This window comes from Lissotriton vulgaris, chromosome 6 (assembly GCF_964263255.1).
Source record: "Lissotriton vulgaris chromosome 6, aLisVul1.2, whole genome shotgun sequence".
In the NCBI taxonomy this organism is placed as follows: Eukaryota; Metazoa; Chordata; class Amphibia; order Caudata; family Salamandridae; genus Lissotriton; species Lissotriton vulgaris.
Window position 1 is genome coordinate 1,160,755,324 of NC_141694.1, and position 6,581 is coordinate 1,160,761,904.

Below are 6,581 nucleotides of genomic sequence, written 5' to 3' on the forward strand. Positions count from 1 at the left end.
GCCGATAAAGACTCGCAATTCTTTTATAGCAGTTGGAGCATCAGCCGAGCGCTGAGGCCCCATCCAAATGAATCTTGTCTTAATAGCTGTGGGACTGCATTTGTCCATAGGGACATCTGCGTGTAGATAGTCTAATGCTGTATAACAGTGGTGTCTGTACTGGACTGGCTATGCTGTAGTCAGGTACTTGGCGGCGTTCTGTGCTGCGATTTCTATTGCAGTCTATGCAGTCAATAATAAACATGTGAATGTGAGCATTCATTCCTGGCCACCAGTACCTCTCTTTAACAGTTGATATTGTTTTAGAGATTCCTAGATATAGCAGACCGTCTCCCAAATGTGCTTTGTATATCAAAGCTACTCTACGTTTCCAGTTTGGAATCACTCTACCCCCACTCCATGGATTTGAGCAAAAGGAACGGAGTTTGCATCAATTATATATGAGTATTTAAGTGGAAATTTATTAGGTAACGCTGCACCCTTACCTGTGCTTGAAGCATTGACAGCTAGCATTATTTTGCCGTCTATTTTCGTTTTTGAACTAGTGATTGCAGCTACGGAAGCCGTTTGCACAGCTGCCTTTGCGGTTTCATCAGCCAATGAATTCCCTTCTACGTGAACGCCATCACATTGATGACTCAGTGTATGTATCACATGAGTGTTTTTTAGTTCTTGTTGTAACTGAACTACTTGTTCCCAAAGCAATTTATGCTTAATTGTGCCACCTTTTGCATCTTTGAAACCGTTTTGAAGCCAGTTTTGCAAGTATTCATTGTAAGATTGAACACAATAATACGAATCGCACACTATGAGTGTGGGGAATTCACGGTCCGTATTCTCAAGTGGCATCTTAAATACTTGTTGTTCAGCTCACTGATCTGTACAATCTTCTAGAGATTATGTTTTAGTGACCATTGGTCGGAATTTGCCATCACGCCAACGACCGTAAACGATCACGCACGCCCACTATAGGCTTGTTTACTCAACGTAACGGGTTGAGCTGATTCATCAGTATAAATTATACATTCATACTGCTCTAGAGGCAGAATTTCAGTGAGCAGAGGACATGCTTGTTCGTATTGTAAAAATGCTTGTGTTTTCAAATAAGGATCAAAAACGTATTCAACATCTGTCGCAGCAAGAGAATTAACCCATTGTATCCATCTCAGATGTAAAGCTTCAGCATTAGGAATGCTCGCTTTCGTCACTGCCTCTAAGGTAGGTACAGGTGCAACAACCATTATGCGCTTACCCTGTGCCAGGGCTCTCTCTTTTGCTACCGCAGTTTGAACAGCTGTCAGAATTTTTTCTGTAGAAGTGAATTTTATTTCTGCTTGTGTGTACAATTGTGATTTGTAGGCTATTAATACATTTTCAACTTCATTAAAGTTAAGTATGTGACTCTGCATTGTCCTTGAATGATCCAGATCCCTAAGTTGCGTATGTATACGCGTGTTTGCAAATGTTTTGTCGCTAACATGTCTGTTTGCAATGAACACAACATTTCTGTGTGTTTCTGTGTCCAATTAACTGTTTTATGTATGTTCTTCCAAAGTTCAGGAAACCTTGAATTGACTGTAAGTTTTTCAGAGTTTTTGGTGGTTGGAGCAGCACACATTTTTCTAAAAAGTTTACTGCCAGGCTTTTGCCTTCACTTGATAACTCATATCCTGGAAAAAGTACATTGAGATGGGCAATGCTCGATTTTTTAAAATTTAATTTATACCCTTCAGAGGCTAAGCCAAGTATAATGGTGTGCACCTTGTCCAAGTGCCTGTCCCTACCTGCAGTGGTCTATTCAGGTGGTGGCAGCTCCTGTTTCCCACTGGGGGTACTGTGGCAGTGATGGGCAGCATTAACATTTTAAGCTCTGATGACATTTTAGATATTGCTGGAATTATGCTGACTGCTCCTGCATGATTTAGATGCAGGCGCCGATCTTTTTTTAATAACTGCTACTTTGCACTTTGTGAAGCTTCGTGTTTTAAAACTTTATTGCCAGAGCATCTCTTACCTTTCTCTGTGGCCTCCCCTGCCCCGGTCCACCGCGGCTGTTTGTGGCGATTGTGTGGCGGGCGGGGCACCATCTTTGGTGTGTCCCGAAGCGCGGTTGGACCGAAGTTAGCGGTCCAGTCGCTCGTGAGAGCACAACATAAAATGCACATGTGTCCTCGTGCGTGCAGCGGGCGCGGGCACGCCAATGGCGTGCCAAAGGTGCGCCTAAGGTAAGCCCATCTGCGCCCGTCCGTGCCTTGGCAGAGCACAACGCCAGGAACGCTGGGTGTAACACGGCCAGGGCTGCGTCTGAAAGGTTTTCATATGACTGGGAGACATTAATAAAGCTAGACACTATTTCTTGCAACAGTGCCAGACAGTGGGAGGTCCTACATGGCATGACGCGGACCTGTCCCTCTTGTCACTTTCACTTTCAAACAACCCAGTCCGACCCCCCCCCCTCCCAGTACGAAAAACTAACAGCCGCACGGCTATTATTAATGCACGTTCGCTGGCGAAACACACCTCGGACGAGCACGAGCTGATCGTTGACGAACAATTAGATCTCCTGTTCATCGCGGAGACCTGGTTGAATGATTCTTGCTCACCAGTAGTCGAATTAGCTATCCCTCTGGGCTATAAGATAGTCAGGGTTGATCGTCAGTCAGGTAGAGGGGGAGGCGTTGCAGTGTTTTTTAGAGAAATGTGGACTCTCACCAAGGAACTAACTGAGGAGATTATGGAAGGCGAAGCTCTGGAGTTTACGCTGACCATATCTCCTCATTTTACTCTGGGTGGTGTATTGGTCTACTGTCCCCTGGGCCCGCCGGGCACCTTTCTTAAATCTCTCAATGAGGTTATTGCCTCGCGTGTGCTCCGGTTCTCCAGGTTTTTATTGTTAGGAGACTTTAATATTCACTTGGAGAACCCGCTGGCACCAAGGAAAAGGGACTTATTGGATCTAAGTAACCTGGCCCACCTGACCCAGCGGGTCCCTGACTCCACTCACAAATGTGGTCACCTATTAGATCCAGTATGCCTCAACTTTGAGCTTAGCGTGTTAGCTCCCCGGCCTATTATCTGGTCGGATCATTTTCTGATTAGCTTTTCCTGGAACACCGGCAGCTCTCCTCTACTTGCCGGCAAGGCATTAGGACAGTATCCTAAGAAGATTAACATCCCGGCCTTGTCCAGAGCGCTGTCCCTTACGATCCCGGATGAAGCCTCTGATCTTGATGGAGCGGTGGAAGGGTTCTCGAACTGGATTAGCCAGGCCTTCAATTCTCTCCCTCAGCCCTCCTCGAGATGCCGACCACACAGCTCTCCCTCTCAGACATGGTTCACAGAATCCCTAAAAACATTGAAGCTGGGATGTAAAAAATTAGAGCGGGACTGGCGTCAGGAGTACTGCCCCCGTGCTAAGGTGTGACGTGAAAACAAGGTGGGGCTGGCTCTAATCAGCAAGGCCGAGCCTATATCATAAACAACAAGAAGAGGATGCCAGTGCTGATAACAATAACTTAGAATTATGAAAAATCCTCCACAAACTGAAAATCAAATTCAGAAAAGGGAATGCTTCTTAGTCGCAATTTTATTATAATATGCTCAATAATATTTTATAAAAACCATTTTTACATTTGAGAAAGAAACATGGGAGGAAAAACAAGAATGCAAAACGGACACAAGAAAATGCAATTAATCAGGGACGAACCACCATTCGATACTACAATCATATCACTTTCACCATACATTCAAGACATGCAAACTACTCTCACACATACCATATGTACATTATTTACAACAGGGAAACAAAAACTGGTGCTGCCTTAGTATAAACACACTGTTTGCAAATTGTATTGAAAAATAGAACACTATCAAAAGTTTTTACAATTTCAAGGAATCTTAACAAATTAAACATCAATAGATAGTGTGCAATAAATGGCAAGAGATCTATACAATAGTGTACTCTTAGATCAATAGGCAGACCAGTAGGATGATGGGCCTACGCGTTTCGAATCTCCTTAAGTTCCCTGGAGATTCTCATCAGGGCCTCGGGCAGCTGAGCAAGGGAAGAGAACAACAGTGTTTCTTTTAGACAAAGAAAATTGCACAGATGTAAATTGCATGACAGATAGACACATTTGTAAGTATCTTTAAGCTAGTAGCACATTTTCGAATCTCTAAAACTCAGCGGGACCCCAGTATTAATGGAACTCTATGAAGCGACAAGATTGGTGTAGAGCATGGATTCAGAACACTCATGGAAGCATGAGGTGTTTAGTAACTGCAAATCGAAATTTGTAGTGTATGGAGTCTTATGCCCATGCGACCGTCTGTATATTGGAAAGACAGAACAAGAAGTGCGACAACGCATAACGCAACACAAATCTAGGCTGAAGAGAAATGTTGAAAATGCCCCGTTAGTTAATCATTGGAACAGGAAGCAACATGGACTCAATGACTTTAGTGGACAGTAATATCCAGGATAGAAAAGAACCCCCGAGGAGGCGATATGAGCCTCCTTTTATCCAGAAGGTAAGCTATACTAATTGTTAAATTTGACACGGCCGTGTCAGGTTTAAATGAGCTTTCAGAAATCTTTAAATTATAACCTCTTGTGGCTGATGTTTGCACCACTTGTGTCTGCAGTATGGCTGGTTACGTTCCTCCTGTGCTACCCTTAAATTTCACCCTCGCCGCTCCTTAGGCTAGGTTGGAAGTTAATGGCCCGCCTAGGACCGCCCTTGATCCAACCCCCGATTGAGGCCAGACCCACTATAAAACAACCAGTCACTCGCGTTAGGGTAACGCGCATGCGCGAGTGACTAGTGCACTCCGCGACGCTGACCGGCTGCAGCAACCCGATGCCTTCGTCTCCGCACCAGGTAAGAGCATGTTTTCATGCAGCCCGGGGGTTTAGATTAGTTTTGTAGAGTCAGCTTCCTTAGCGATGTGGAGCCGATGGTCCCTGGCACAACCTTTCTAACTACGGCTGCCGTGTCCCTTGATCCTTACAGAACACCGGACTCTAACCTACTTGTGCTGACGCTGCCACCGGCGCCGAGTCTGTTTGATTTATACAGAAAGTTCCCCTGTCAAACGCCAAGGTGAATTTTTACTTTATGCCCTATTATTGTTACAGTGCCACACTCCGATAGGTGGCTCATTAATTCTTTAATTTTTACTCTTTGATCACACAGGAGTACGAGCTCCCTTTATGAAAAAGACATAGCACACCCGACTTGTATCGGCTTGTGCTGACGCTGCCATTACTGCCGAGCCAGCTTGATTAAGAGAGGTTTTTCACCTCTGTGACCACAAGGTGATTCTTTACATCCCGTCCTAGCCATTATTGCAGTACTTTACACTGGTATGTGGCCTTTTGTTAATTCCTGCCTTCTTGACCACACAGGACTTTGAGCCTTTTTTACTAGAAAGACACCACGCCAGATTCTCGCGGCTCCCGTGGAACCTCGCCATCCAGGCATCTCTTTCCCCGCCAGTGTTGGTTTCGCCTTTGTTGGTTTCTCCATCGATAGGACACTTTACTCTTCCTAGAGCGGTAAGAGAGTCATACGAAGCTTACTATTTGTGATTCTAGGTCTCCTTATTAAACTCCCCCGTTGAGACTTATTACCACCTCTATATCCACAGATTGACTGGCCACCTCCCCCTACAACTCTCTGTCCTGGACCACCGACAGCTAATTAAGTGGTAAGTTGCCTTCCACACCTACTCCCCTTCTTAGCAACTCAATGAGTATGGCTGCGCTGCAGCGCCCCGCCCTATTAGCACCACTAAGTCCCGCCTGGAGTGTTCTGAATCCATGCTCTACACCAATCTTGTCGCTTCATAGAGTTCCATTAATACTGGGGTCCCGCTGAGTTTTAGAGATTCGAAAATGTGCTACTAGCTTAAAGATACTTACAAATGTGTCTATCTGTCATGCAATTTACATCTGTGCAATTTTCTTTGTCTAAAAGAAACACTGTTGTTCTCTTTCCTTGCTCAGCTGCCCGAGGCCCTGATGAGAATCTCCAATGAACTTAAGGAGATTCGAAACGCGTAGGCCCATCATCCTACTGGTCTGCCTATTGATCTAAGAGTACACTATTGTATAGATCTCTTGCCATTTATTGCACACTATCTATTGATGTTTAATTTGTTAAGATTCCTTGAAATTGTAAAAACTTTTGATAGTGTTCTATTTTTCAATACAATTTGCAAACAGTGTGTTTATACTAAGGCAGCACCAGTTTTTGTTTCCCTGTTGTAAATAATGTACATATGGTATGTGTGAGAGTAGTTTGCATGTCTTGAATGTATGGTGAAAGTGATATGATTGTAGTATCGAATGGTGGTTCGTCCCTGATTAATTGCATTTTCTTGTGTCCGTTTTGCATTCTTGTTTTTCCTCCAATGTTTCTTTCTCAAATGTAAAAATGGTTTCTATAAAATATTATTGAGCATATTATAATAAAATTGCGACTAAGAAGCATTCCCTTTTCTGAATTTGATTTTCAGTTTGTGGAGGATTTTTCATAATTCTAAGTTATTGTTATCAGCAATGACCCGTGCTAAGGTGG

At 44.0% G+C, this 6,581-nt stretch overlaps 1 long non-coding RNA gene across 1 annotated transcript; it reads left to right on the plus strand.

The window, feature by feature from the left end:
• The first annotated feature begins 5,193 nt into the window (after positions 1–5,193).
• Positions 5,194–6,163, plus strand: LOC147708563 (uncharacterized). Its single transcript, XR_015296507.1, has 4 exons — positions 5,194–5,317; positions 5,408–5,557; positions 5,650–5,709; positions 6,008–6,163. It is a non-coding gene; the product is annotated as an uncharacterized LOC147708563 (long non-coding RNA).
• The last annotated feature ends 418 nt before the right edge of the window (positions 6,164–6,581 follow it).